Genomic DNA, 15,225 nt, shown 5'->3' with positions numbered 1-15,225 from the left:
GAAAGGGTTCAAGCCCCACCGACCAGAAAGCGGGGAAGGGGGCAAGTACGGCCTTTTCATCCCCAAGGACAGGAGCCCAAAATCAGAGTAACTGGGGTGGTGACAGGAGCCCCAACAATGCACATAGTCGGTACCATAATGGCCATAACGGAGGGAAAAGTCCCAACAGGGAGAGAAGGAGTGACCCGCCCTTTGGGGGTCCTTACAATAATAGTAGGAATAACCAGAGTAGTCATAACAGGATGAGGAACGATCGAGGAGGTGTTGGTCCCGTGCGTAGGGTTAACCACATAAGATGGTACACGGGAAGACAAGAAAATGGAAATAATAGGCTTAGAACCCAACCACACTGGCTTAGGAACAGAAATTACAGACAGGGATTCTGGCAGCCTAATTTTAGCAGGGGACCGCAAAATCGAGGTGATTGGAGGAGACAGGAGCAGGAGAGAGATAGGCGGGACGTCCTACAAGAAATGGCCTCACAAGGGTGCAATAGGCCACCTACACAGTGTAACGTGGGACAAAGCAGGAATAGAGACATGAACGGACGTCAGCAAAGTCCGGTCAGAATGAGTATGGGCCGGGAGCCTATAAATAGTAGAAATAGAGACGAGATAGCAGTGGAACCGACTGCGTCGCACTCGGGAAACTGCTAGACAGAAGTCTCAAGGGTTCGGAGATTTCTGTAGCTAAGTGCAGTAAGCCACTGTCAAAAGAATCCACCAACGCGGTAAGCGTAAAGAGACAGAGCGATATTACTAACCCAGAGTTAGAAAATAATGGGACTTATGTATTGCCTTATATTGATGCTAAAATATTTGGGATAAAGTGTCGTGTGTTGTTGGACTCGGGCTCCACAAATAACGTATGCAGCTTGGAATTTTTTCAAAAGGTTAGGGATTCAGGAATAAAACTGCAAACGTTACCGATATGTTCACTGTACTGTGCAGGCGCCCTAAGTAAGAAGAAGGAAAAGGTAAAATATCAAGTATGGTTCGAGTTAGAGTGCGGAGACGTGAAATTAAATGCTATTTTTCTTGTGATACAAAGGTTGACTACCGACATCATTATTGGAGTAGAAAGCTGTTATGAATGGCACGCGCTATTAGATTTCAGGGAAAACAGACTAGGGGTTACGGCAGGTAACGGCAGTGTAGGCCATGTCCCATTCAGTAGGGATAGCGCTAGATCGGAGTTAGATGAGAGAACCGCGGGAGAGATAGAATTACAGGAAGAGTTATTTTTTGTAGAGCACCTCAAAATTTGTAAGAATGTAATTATAGAGGTTAATCCGTGGGAAGGTAACGGGGTAACTAGGGAAGTGTGTCAAGTAGGCTGCGGAGAATGCGAGTTGTGTATCGGCGAATTAGTCCAGGCGAGACAAATAGGACGCAATCTCATTAGCGGTAGGGCCAGATATTGCAATGAGATTTCGCCGGGCGATCTTAGACAGGTAGACGCGTATAACAATAGGAAGACAGGTACTTTCGAAATAGTGAGAGATAAAGTTAGCCAGGCACACGGCCTGAGTGAGAGTGAAAGAAAACGCTTAATGGATGTTGTAGGTAGCCATTTAAATGTCTTTTCAGACGCGCCGGGTCTGTGTAGAGTGTATACACACAAAATTAAGGTGGTAGGAATGGAGGAATTTCGGCATAAATGTAGACCCATCCCCCTATCTTTAAGGGATCAGGCAGACGAAGTCATAAATGATATGTTAAAAGACGGAGTTATAGAAGTATCGGACTCGCCTTACGTAAATGCATTGTGCTGGGTTAGGAAGCCCAACGGAAGCTTAAGAGTAACGATCGATGCCCGACACGTTAACTCGTTTTCAGTTAAAGATAATTTCAGGACGGAGTCAGTGGACACTTTGTTAGGCCGTATCAGTGACTGTTCTATATTCACTAGTTTGGACTTGACCAGTTCGTATTGGCAGATTCCGCTTGACGAGGACTCGAGAAAATTCACAGCGTTCCTACATAACGGGAAAGTTTATCAGTATACCCGATGCCCATTCGGCATCGCGAGTTCTGGATCTGCGCTACTAAGGGCACTTGACATAATTTTTGGTGATTCGACGAAAGGTTTTCTGGCACAGTACATTGACGATTTTCTTATATATGGCAATAATGTGGATAGGCATATTAGGGATATTGATTTTGTACTTACTAAATTGAGAGAGGCTGGTATGACAGTCAAGCTGGGGAAAACAGCATTTTTTAAAGTTGAGACAGTTTTCCTGAGTTACGTAATTTCGTCTGACGGAATTAGACCGGACCAAGAGAGAATTCAGAGCATTGCGAGGATCCCGCCTCCGCGGAACCGGAAACAGGTTCGTAGATATCTAGGTATCCTACAATACCAGAATCGGTTTCTCGTCAATTATGCTAAGCATGTAGCCCCACTCAGAGCATTGTTGAAGAAGGATACACCCTTCAGGTGGGTGTCGGCAGAGCAGGAAGCATTCGATCGAACGAAACTGCTCTTTGCCGACTCAATTCTGTTGGAAAGGCCTAACGACAGCCTACCTTTTCAGATTTATACTGATGCGTCTTCATATGGATATGGAGCAATTCTATGTCAGACGGATGAAGATAATAAGCGACATGTGATTGCCACAGCTTCTAGGGGACTGTCGCGTACCGAAAGCAACGCATCAATCACGGAACTAGAGATTTCTGCTGTGTACTTCGCACTACAGAAGTTCCGTCAGTATATCTTTAATAGGCAGATAATCATATTTACTGACCATGTAAGCCTAGCGTTTCTGAGTAGATGCAAATTGACGAACTCTAGAATATCTAGATATGTGCACGAAATTTTGGCTCATGATGTGACGATTAGACATATTCCGGGGGCAGACAATATCTTTGGTGATTGTCTCTCTCGTTTGAATTCCAAATCGGGGCTACCGGAAACTATCACCGCCCCCGCGTACGAAATTGCCGTGATGAAAATTGATTCCACGAGGAATGGAGCTCTGACGGGAAAATTTCGGAAAATTGCAGATTTGCAGCAGGAGGATTCCACGATAAGGGCCTTAATGGACAAAGCTAGAGAAATCTCACAGGTGGAAGACGAAGTGTATGGATTGCGCTCTGGTATCTTGTATAAATTGCATGGTAGGGATATCCAGAAGTGGAAGATATACATACCTGCGAGTATGGAGAATGAACTTATAAACAACTTTCACCTATCTATGTGTCACTCTGGGAGTGATAGGATCATTTTAACTATGTCAGAATCATTTTATATTAAGCAACTGTCAAAGAAGGTTAGAAGGGTAATATCTCGTTGCGAGGTCTGCCAGAGGGCGAAACCTCTAAATGTAAGGTATGACAATGTACCACAAGTCATTATCAGGGGTAAAAAGAATGAACTTGTAGCAGTGGACGAACACGGTCCAATGCCCACATCGTCCTTCGGACACAGGTACATATTTGTTACGTACGATGTCTTCACAAAATTTGTAAAGATTTACCCTTTAAGAAATATCTCTAGTAAATTGTGTGCTGACAAGCTGGTTAGAGATTACATACCGACTTACGGTCCGGTAACAGCGGTGCTCAGTGACAATGTGTCGGTACATAAATCGAAAGTGTTTTGCAAAAGGCTGGAAGATGCGGGCGTGAAACTATACAATTGCTCCGCATACTTTCCCAGCGGTAATCCCTGCGAAAGAGCGCTTAGGGATATATCATTGTACCTCCGTATTCTGTGTCACCGAAACCATAAGGACTGGTTTAGGCAATGTGAGGTGATTGAGAGAGTCATGAACCACTCTATCAATCCAACGACCGGAATAGCTCCGATCAAACTTATGTTAGGGATCGATCCCGATCCCATGATAAAGAGTTTGCCGCAGGCAATACAGGAGGGTGAGCCTCCTAGTGATGAACTTCTGTGTAAACTAGCTTTCGACCGAATCAGGAAAAAGGCTGAGTATAGACTCGGTAAAGTTAAAAGATATCGCCACAAATGGGAGCCCACACCCGGCGATTTGGTATTGCTAAGGGACGTGAAGTTATCTTCCGCCCTTAGAGGACGTTACTCACGCATGGAGCTACTGTACAAGGGGCCCTACGAAATTAAGAGTAAATACGGAGACCATACTTTCGAATTGGTAGAAAGAGGAAAAAGTAAACCTGTTGGTAGGTACCACAAGCAACTCTTGCGGCCTTTCAAACAGGAGAGGCTAGGAGGCAGGAATGAGAAAGAGTAGGACGGTTAGTCTCACGCGTACAGCTAGGTGAACCTGTACAGGGCGGCTGGTACAACCAAGCACGCAGAGTGTGTAATTGATCAATTAATAAATAAATGTAAATATGTGAATGAATGGTATTGTACATATGTAAATGTGGATATAAATTGTACATTGTTGTGCTTATTGTGTGAGAGTTGTGTACATAGAAAGGCTTGTGAAGATATATGTAATATTTATTGTAATTGTTTGTAGTGACATTGTAATCTCACTGTATTGTAAATAATGTGTTACCGGCTGATCGCGTGGGGGAACTATGAGGCTAGTTATAGGCAGAAAGCGGGGACATCTCATAACATTGGAAACTCTTTCGGGAATTTCCAATGGTTATGTAGATGGGCATTTGAAGCAGTAATTAGGAGAGGGAGAGACCGATTTATTAGCGAAGTGATATCTCCATATTTTTATTACATGGATTCGCGGGGATGTTCTGGCGACTTCGTTAGAATTAGCTCCTCACACAGGTGTTTCGTCACTTGTCAGCATCGGACAGATTTAGGGCCACCTTGAGCGGGGTTTTCGTATAGAGACTCGATGAAGCATAAAATTCTAAAGCCGGAGTTAGACTAGACCCGTGGGAAAGATACTGCCAAGCTTGGGTTTTCCAAAGAACGGGTATTCTTGTGAGATATACAAACTAATTAGATGTTATGGGAAATCCAAAGTTTAAATTTAGAGATGACATATTTCGCGCCCAATAAGAAGAGATCTTGGTCCAGCTTATGAGGTCACTTTGGACCAATAGGGAATAGATTTTAGGCCAGTTAGTGACGTAGTTTTTAACCAATAGGATAGTTAGTTTTAGCGTAGGATAGGTTTTTATAAATAAGGGTGACGGGGAGCGGAGATCATCAAGACGACTACTATTCCGCTTCGGAGCGGAGATCATCAAAACGACTTTACATCGTGTCGGCGGCCCTACATACAGGGCAGAATAACTACTTCGTTTGGTGTCGACAGGACTACTATTTCGCTTCGTGTCATAGTGTACTGGACAGAGTATTGAATTTGTAGTATCGGATAGAGCTTATTCAGAGCCGCCATAGAGCCAATACAGAAGTGCGACCAACGATTGAATTATAAGTCAGCCGGAAATACATACTCTAGGGTTTAACCAAGTGGATACGACAATAAACTTATCGTTTTGAAGTTTACGCTGCCTTTTATTTAAGTAGCCGGCTTGGTATTATTCCCGACATCACCCTATACCACAACAGTACCTCGGCTACCCTGAGTGAATCTCACGCAACATCGAGACGCACCCACCCTCAAATGGCGCCCAACGTGTGGTCACAATAACGGCATCCACCCACAAATGGCGCCCAACGTGGGAACTCGATGTTGCGTGAGATTCACTCAGGGTAGCCGAGGTACTGTTGTGGTATAGGGTGATGTCGGGAATAATACCAAGCCGGCTACTTAAATAAAAGGCAGCGTAAACTTCAAAACGATAAGTTTATTGTCGTATCCACTTGGTTAAACCCTAGAGTATGTATTTCCGGCTGACTTATAATTCAATCGTTGGTCGCACTTCTGTATTGGCTCTATGGCGGCTCTGAATAAGCTCTATCCGATACTACAAATTCAATACTCTGTCCAGTACACTATGACACGAAGCGAAATAGTAGTCCTGTCGACACCAAACGAAGTAGTTATTCTGCCCTGTATGTAGGGCCGCCGACACGATGTAAAGTCGTTTTGATGATCTCCGCTCCGAAGCGGAATAGTAGTCGTCTTGATGATCTCCGCTCCCCGTCACCCTTATTTATAAAAACCTATCCTACGCTAAAACTAACTATCCTATTGGTTAAAAACTACGTCACTAACTGGCCTAAAATCTATTCCCTATTGGTCCAAAGTGACCTCATAAGCTGGACCAAGATCTCTTCTTATTGGGCGCGAAATATGTCATCTCTAAATTTAAACTTTGGATTTCCCATAACATCTAATTAGTTTGTATATCTCACAAGAATACCCGTTCTTTGGAAAACCCAAGCTTGGCAGTATCTTTCCCACGGGTCTAGTCTAACTCCGGCTTTAGAATTTTATGCTTCATCGAGTCTCTATACGAAAACCCCGCTCAAGGTGGCCCTAAATCTGTCCGATGCTGACAAGTGACGAAACACCTGTGTGAGGAGCTACGAGACGCACCCACCCTCAAATGGCGCCCAACGTGTGGTCACAATAACGGCATCCACCCACAAATGGCGCCCAACGTGGGAACTCGATAACGACATCCACCATCAAAGTTTATGGTGAAGGCATTGACATTAGAAAAGAAGATTGTGTGAACCACGTTACTAAGAGAGTAGGTAAAGGTCTACAGAATATTATTAAGGAATGGAGAGGGACAGATTCCTCAATCGGAGGCAAAAAAAAGGGAAGTCTGACTGCAGAAATGATACCTCGACTGCAAAATTACTACAGAAAGGCCATTATTGATAATATCCCCGATGTAAACAAGATGAAGAAAGCCATCTATGCAACACTTGACCATGCAATGTCCACGGATGACAAGCCCCTGCATTCAAGGTGCCCTAGTGGTGAAAAGTCATGGTGCTTCTTCAACCGGGCCATTGCGAAGCAAGAAGCTGTTCCGAAGCATGACTTGAAAACCATGAAGACAGTGTTGCGACCTGATGTTGTGGCTAAAATCATGCCAGTGTACTATAGACTAGCTAGTGATGAACTTCTTAGCGAGTGCACTGCAGGAAAAACTCAAAATGTGAATGAAAGTGTTCATAGTGTGATATGGCGGAAGTGCCCAAAAGAAATTTTTGTATAAAAAAAAACTTGAAATGGCTGTTACTTCTGCTGTGACTGAATTTAACATGGGTTGTACAGCAAACATTTCCATGAGAGATTTAGTGTCAACAGTGAAATTATCTCCTGCAGCATACAAAATTGGCAATAGGAGAGACAAGCGTCGACTGCAGCAAGCGGCTACTTCAACCAGTGAGAACTTCAAAACAAGCAGGAAGAAGCTACGTTTGTCAAAAAGTGTCACTGAAAGTAGGAAAAAGCAGCAGGAGGGGTCAACATATCAGGCAGGAGGGTTTTAAGCAATTTCCATAACGTGTAAGTACTCAAACATAGTGTTGTACTTTAAAACTTGATTTTCTCCCTTTTAAATTTTATTACATTTTAACATGTTCAAATTGCTCCATATGATGCATTTCTTAACCAATTGTGATGAAATTTTTACCACAAGCCCACATTACCTAAAGGAAAAAGACTGTCACATGGATTTTTAAAATATTTATTATTTGCCAAGATATAAATTGATTAAGATGCATGAAATTAATTTTTTTCTTTAAATTGGCACTCACTCAGTTTTGAATTTTTTTCTCAGAAACTAAGAAGTGCTAACTAAAAATCATGTGATAGATGTTTTATTATTGTTAGAGGAACTGTTCTATATTTTTTTTAAAATTCATAATGTTAAGCGTTCATCGTGCAGCATTTTTTAAATATTAATTAGTATTAATTGGTAAATAATTAATTTCTTCAAAACTAATTAAGGTACATTGATGAAATTATAGGGATGTTTTAAATACACATCAGCACTCTGTGGTAAAAATTTCAGTCCATTAGCATCAAAAATGCATAATTTGAATATTTCACCTGTTCATTCCCTTACTTAAACTAGATGACAAATTAAATTACAAGATTATTCTATAAACTAGTCACAATTGTGAATTTTAATATATACTCTGGGACACTGTGCGTTATACAATAAGATGTTTCACTTTTGACTTGAAAGCGTTTAAGGTCGGGCAGTCCCTAAGATCTGTAAGTAATATACAACTTATGACGGGAGAACCCGAGATCCAGACAACACATATCGCAACATATCAGTGCTCCTGGGAAGAAGATTTCTTTGCTTTCAACAGTAATTGCAACATCGAGTCGAAAATCTCAATTTGCATTCGACTTAGGCCCTATGTAAAGCTTTTCTTGCCGCCGAAATCCCTTTGTGGAAAGTGCAAGGCTGTGGATCTAGTGCAAGGTTTTTGTAATTGCCTTTTATTGCGTATTTTAGCTATTTACAATGCCTTTTTATCTGCCTATTTTAGGAACTTATTATGCATTTTTGCCTGCCTATTTTAATGATTTATAATGCCTAAATTTCCGGTCTCTGGTAATAACATTTAAGAAAATGTTCTCAGAAAGAAAAACTAAAAAATTGAGCAAAATGATAATTTAAATGAAAAAAAAAAATCCATGTTTAAAACAAATAGCAGGTTCTCCATTCAACAAAATAAATTAAATCATAAACAATAATAATACAATTTCAAAGTTTTCGTTCAGCGCCTCTCCTACACTTTAGTAACAGCATTTATAGGTAAATATTGATTTGTTTCAAATTTTAGAAATTTCATTTTGCATTCACTTGACATACTAACGATACATTTATCATTCAGATCTTTGAAAAAGTTTTGTAAATACTTTTTCATCTTGAAATATGTAATAGACACTACATAGACTGAACATTTCAGAAAATCTGCGGAACTTTATTACAAGAAATTCAACTTACAGAAAGATAAAATCTTGTACCTTATTATTATTATTATTATTATTATTATTATTATTGTTGTTGTTGTTATTATTATTATTATTATTATTATTATTATTATTATTATTATTATCCTTAAACGTGACTTTAATTGTCAATCTTTCTTAAACAGTGTCAGCCTTCGTATTCCTATGAAGGACATGAGACATCACAAACTCTTCTATATTAGAAATTCTAAATCTTCCTCTCCGGTCTCCAGATGTTTTAAAAATGCTAACTTACATGTAGGCGATTTCGATCCATTCAATGTATAGAAGTATTAGAATGGGGCAATGTCTTTGCAATATAAATAAATAAATAAATTATTATTATTCATTTATTTTATTGTGCAGAATATTTCTCAATATTTAGGATCTTTCTGTGACCACATAATGTAGCCTATACAAACAAACTTAGAGACATACTGTATTATAGTCTCTGCATGGCATTCTTCCATCAAATTCTATCTTCCGTGTTCTCTGGGTTTAGACCGAAGTTCTACACTGAGCATGCTCATCGCTCTTCCAGGTGTTAGTGGCCGCCATCTGCGTCTCAGGTCCAGATTATCTAACAAGTAACCCTGAGGATCTATTTATCGATGGAGAAAAAATTATTACGAAGGGGAATTATTTTTGTTACCTGGGCTCAATGCTAAACTAGGGATGGAACATGAAAGATGAAAACTGCGAAGAGAATAAGTAATGGTAGTGTACGACTATGTTGAACTCTGTCTTGTGCAATGGAAACATTATTAATATAAATAATTTCGAGGGAAAAATTGTTCCGGAGCCGGGTATCGAACCCGGGACCTTTGGTTTAACGTACCAACGCTCTACCACTGAGCTACTCGGGAACTCTAACCGACACCGATCCAATTTTTCCTTCTATATCCACAGACCTCAAAGTGGGCTGACAACCGTCAAGCAACCAACTTCGAGTGCACACTAACTCCGTGTGACTTAAATTGTGGTTTTCTGTTAACGAACAGTGACGTGTATTATGCAAATCAAGATTTCAGGTATAACTCCCTGTAAAGTTGATTTGAATAATTTCGAGGGAAAAATTGTTCCGGAGCCGGGTATCGAACCCGGGATCTTTGGTTTAACGCACCAACGCTCTACCACTGAGCTACCCGGGAACTCTAACCGACACCGATCCAATTTTCCTTCTATATCCACAGACCTCAAAGTGCTTCCTTCTATATCCACAGACCTCAATTGGATCGGTGTCGGTTAGAGTTCCCAGGTAGCTCAGTGGTAAAGCGTTGGTACGTTAAACCAAAGGTCCCGGGTTCGATACCCGGCTCCGGAACAATTTTTCCCTCGAAATTATTCAAATCAACTTTACAGGGAGTTATACCTGAAATCTTGATTTGCATTATTAATATAGGCCTAACAAAGTATATGGTGCATAAATCAATGTTGGAAAGGAAAATGTTATATAGCGCTGGAGTATGGATGGCGAGTAAGAGGCATAGTATGAAAAGATAAGCAGCAATTGAAATGGATTTCTGGAGAAGAGTAGCCAAAGTATCAAGACGAGAAAAATAAGGAATAAGTTACTGAAATACAAAAACTAATGGGAGTGGAAGGAACTATAGCGTAACGGATGCGGGTAATCGAATAAAGAAGGTAAAAGAGGTAGGGACATACTAAGAAGGTAGAAAGCGAGAGGATACCGAATATAATGTTATTAACATTTCAGCAAGATGTTTTAACGAAATATCTGAAACTTTACCCAACGAAGAATAGCAACAGTAGGGGAAGGTCCTACGCAGAGTGTACTTTCATCATTAAATAGATAATTAAAAAGAAGACAGAATTATACCTTCAAACTTACTGTTATTCATTGGCTATACTAAGCCTTTCATATGGTACTCCGGAGAAAACTAAGGGAAATTATTAGAGACAAAGGATTTCCACAATATTTAATAGGAACCTTTGAAGAATATGTGTCACGAAATAACCATTTGTGTTAATACTCGTACATTATTTCAGAAGAGAGAAATAAAAAATCAGGGAGTTTTGGAGAAAGCTAATCGACACCATGAGGGCTGGAACAGTGCATATGACAGTAAATTAAGAGATTGTTACCTGTATGTTGTGATTAATTGTTCATTTCTCTTTACATAAGTTCAAAAATGCCACCGTCAATCTCAATGCACTTTCACTTCATATAGCCAGATGACTTGTTGCTAATTTGAGTTGGATTCGACATTTTTTAATGTGATCACAAGAATTTAAAACGCGGGCAAACAAATGATCTCTTGTTTCCACTTAGAGCTTGTACTGTACATGTCGCACTTTAGCTAACCTCAAACAATAATATAATGATGTAAGGTCGGGTGACGTCGGTGGTCAAGAAATGACATCACGACCGATCTAACACCCAGGATAGGTTAATTGAGGTAATGGACCACAGGCCGGCTGTCACCTTTCTGACATAGACTCAAAGTCGGAGAACCAGAATGGTAAGATTCACTCTTCCACTTCTCCATGCGCAAGTAACATGCGCACATATAAGTGGCTAACATGACAAAGATAATAGTACAACCTAAAGCCACGTTTCCACTATTACAACTGCGCAGGAATAATGAGGAGCAAACAACAGTTGCCAGTTAAAACTGCAGATTCTCTTGCGCATATCTCATTTTTATCTGCGCACATAGTCATATCACAAAGGAAGGGATGAAACTAGAATCATGATTGAGGAAGTGAGCTGGCCGAAATATCTATTTTTTTTTTTCTTTTTTAAATTACGCGGATGTCAAAATCAGATTTTGAAATTAAATTACAATTGATTGGACCAGGAAGAATATTTTTTCGTGAAGCAGTGTCAGCAATTACCACACTGGCCATGTGTGTAAGGTTTTCAGCCACTGGTGACAGCGTTCCAAATTTAAGATTCACTTTCAAATTGTCAGGTCCTACTATTTCACGCTATAAAAGAAATTTTCCCAGTGATTGTGAAGACTCTCTAAACTCAAGTAAAAGTAAGATTTTTTAATTATTATTATTATTATTATTATTATGTTACTAAATTAATTTCTTGCCAAACATACCAATAAACAAAAATAAATAAGACAATAGAATAAAAGTCTTTTTTCTGCAATCAAACTCCTTTTCTTCAGAAGGAGCCCAATAATTATCTGGTTAAAATTATTTATGATTAATTGGATTATCGGGACAGAGTATAATACGTAACTTTAGGGACAGGAGGGCAAATAAACCATTACTTACTTACAAATGGCTTTTAAGGAACCTGGTGGTTCGCCCTCACATAAGCTTGCCATCGATCTATATCCTGTGTAAGATTAATCCAGTCTCTATCATCATATCCCACCTCCCTCAAATCCATTTTTATATTATTCTCCCATCTACGTCTCGGCCTCCCCAAAAGTCTTTTTTCCCTCTATATGCATTTCTGGATTCACCCATACGTTCTGCATGCCCTGCCCATCTCAAACGCCTGGATTTAATGTTCTTAATTATGTCAGGTGAAGAATAAAATGCGTGAACTTCAGCGTTGTGTAACTTTCTCCATTCTCCTGTAACTTCATCCCTCTTAACCACAAATATTTTTCTAAGAACCTTATTCTCAAACACCCTTAACCTCTGTTCCTCTCTCGAAGTGAGAGTCCAAGTTTCACAATCATACAGAACAACCGGTAACATAACTATTTTTTAAATTCTAACTTTCAGCTTTTTTGAAAGCAGACTGGATGACAAAAGCTTCTCAACCGAATAATTTCTGATATTTCACATATTTATTCTGAGTTTAATTTCCTCTCGAGTGTCATTTATATTGTTACTGTTGCTCCAAGATATTTGAATTTTTTCGCCTTTTCGAAGGATACATTTTCAATTTTTATATTTCTATTTCGTAGAATGTTCTGGTCACGAGACATAATCTTATACATTGTCTTTTCAAGATTTACTTCCAAACCTATCTCTGTACTTGCTTCAAGTGGAATTAAAAAATGAATGAAATATTAAGTGAGTGAATATGTAATTGAATGAATAAGTGAGTGAATAATTGAGTGAATAACTGAGTGAAAAAGTGGATAAATGAATATAAATAAATTATTAAATAAACAAGCGAATGAATAAGTGAATAAATGCATGAATAAATAAATAAGTGAATAATTAAGTGATTAAATAAATGAATAAATAAATAAGTGCTCAAATAAATACATAAAGGAATATATTATATATATGAACAAATAAATACGTGAATGAATAAATAAATAATTAAGTGAATAACTAAATAAATAAATACGTAAATAAGCAAATAAATTAACAATCAGACAAGTGTATACAAACAGACAGGCAGATCATTTCAAACACATTGCAAAGAACACATCACAGCCATAATTTAATAACAAAATACTTCCACATACGCAAAATACATCACAAACGCCAACCACACCTACAGCAATATACACACTGACATGGAAATTTTACATCTCCAACCGAAAAACCAGACAGAAACTAAACACACTAGAGCTATACGAAATATACAGACACATAAAAACACACCCGCATGAAATCCTCAACACATAACTCAATTTCAGAACACACACACTTTTTGACTCCACATTATACTACACAAACACACCCCCAAAGAAAACGCAATCAGAAAGCGCAAAGACCACCCAATTCTGAGGATAACTCACAGGCTGAAACTAGTCAACAAGGTAACTTAGTTATTTAATACGTGGAGGCATATATAGGCCTATACTTTATATTCCAAGTGATATAATCATAGTGTTAAAAGTTGTGTGATCAAGATGTATAAATTAATTAATTCGGTTTTCTTCGCTCCTGCGTGAAGCCTATGAAAGTGACATTTGAAATTTAATTTTATAGTTGACTGCTTTTGTAAATCCCAGCTCATACATTTCTGCTAAAAATTGATGGGCATCCCCCACTTTTCTGACGGTCCTTATAATTCGGTTCTGAGGCTCGCCAAAGACCAGGATAATTCCTGTATTCTTCAGAAAACTTTACGCTTTTCCCATTAGACCAGTTCATCACACTCTCACATATAGATAACCTATGAAAAAATACTAGACAAACTAGTCGAATGCTCCGAACCTATACAAATGTTTGGAATGGAAACAGCACCTCCTACGGAAGACCTGAAATCAGCTGGTGAAGAAGCAGATAGTTGCCAATGTCTCCCCGTCCCAGAGCGGGAGACTCGCGCATACTTGTCCAAGGATTGGGCGCACACAGTTTATTCCTGCATCTCGCCTTGCGCATATCTGCCTAACTGGCAACTGTTGTTTGTCTCTCGTTATTCCTGCGCAGTTGCAAAAGTGGAAACGACGTTTTTAGTGGAAACTGTTGTTTGCCTCTCATTATTCCTGCGCAGTTGCAATAGTGGAAACGAGGGCTTAATGTCATTTTAGTTGTGTCTGCATAAAATTTAGCAATTATGCGGAAATTCGTGGCTATTATTTTCAATTACCGGCAACTGTTTCTTGGAAACCATTAAGAATAAGGCATATGTTTATAATATGTTTTTCCTTTAAAATCACCGAACTATCAACCCTCAACATATGATGTTTCTTTCTGAATCACCCTGTATACATTGACGGAGCCATCAGCCAATGAGAGGAATAAATAAGCAAACATTTTAAACTTGGGGAAGTGTAGTGGTGAACCGTACAAAGATACGTGAGGGAAAACCTATCTGAGAGGCGTATGATGATAATAAATAAGAATATGAAATACAAATCACGTGGATGACTTTCTGTTGGAAAGCCTAGATTATGATGACAGGATGATCTTTGAGACGGAACAACCGATAGCCTATCTTTGCAATGGAAGATTATTATTATTATTATTATTATTATTATTATTATTATTATTATTATTAGTATTATTGTTATTATTTACTACTATTATTATTATTATTATTATTATTATTATTATTATTATTATTATTATTATTATTAGGTCTATTATTATTAGACTATTATTATTAGTAGGCCTATCTTAATTTAGTTGAGAAAAACTAGGCTTATAGCACAGTAGAAAGTCCTATAATAGATTTATTATTATTATTATTATTATTATTATTATTATTATTATTATTATTATTATTATTAAGTTATTATTAATTCAAATAAAGGATGAATTTGTAGTCAGCTGCACGAACTCACAATGGATTAGAGGCATATAAGTTAACCTTACAGAGAATGAAACGGTTTTCTTTGCAAAAACATTGCAGTGCAAAAAGGCCCGTACAGAGCCCTAATTAACATGAAGGACCCTGTAATAGGCATATTAAGTAGTCTAGAGTAACTTGCCGGGCCAGGCAAGGGAAACAGTTTTATTTTGGTACACGTAAGCTGCGGTAACTTACCACAAAAACGTGTTAGAAACACGACATCGAACAC

This window comes from Periplaneta americana, chromosome 9 (genome assembly GCF_040183065.1).
Source record: "Periplaneta americana isolate PAMFEO1 chromosome 9, P.americana_PAMFEO1_priV1, whole genome shotgun sequence".
NCBI lineage: Eukaryota > Metazoa > Arthropoda > Insecta > Blattodea > Blattidae > Periplaneta > Periplaneta americana.
This window is presented reverse-complemented; position numbering follows the sequence as displayed.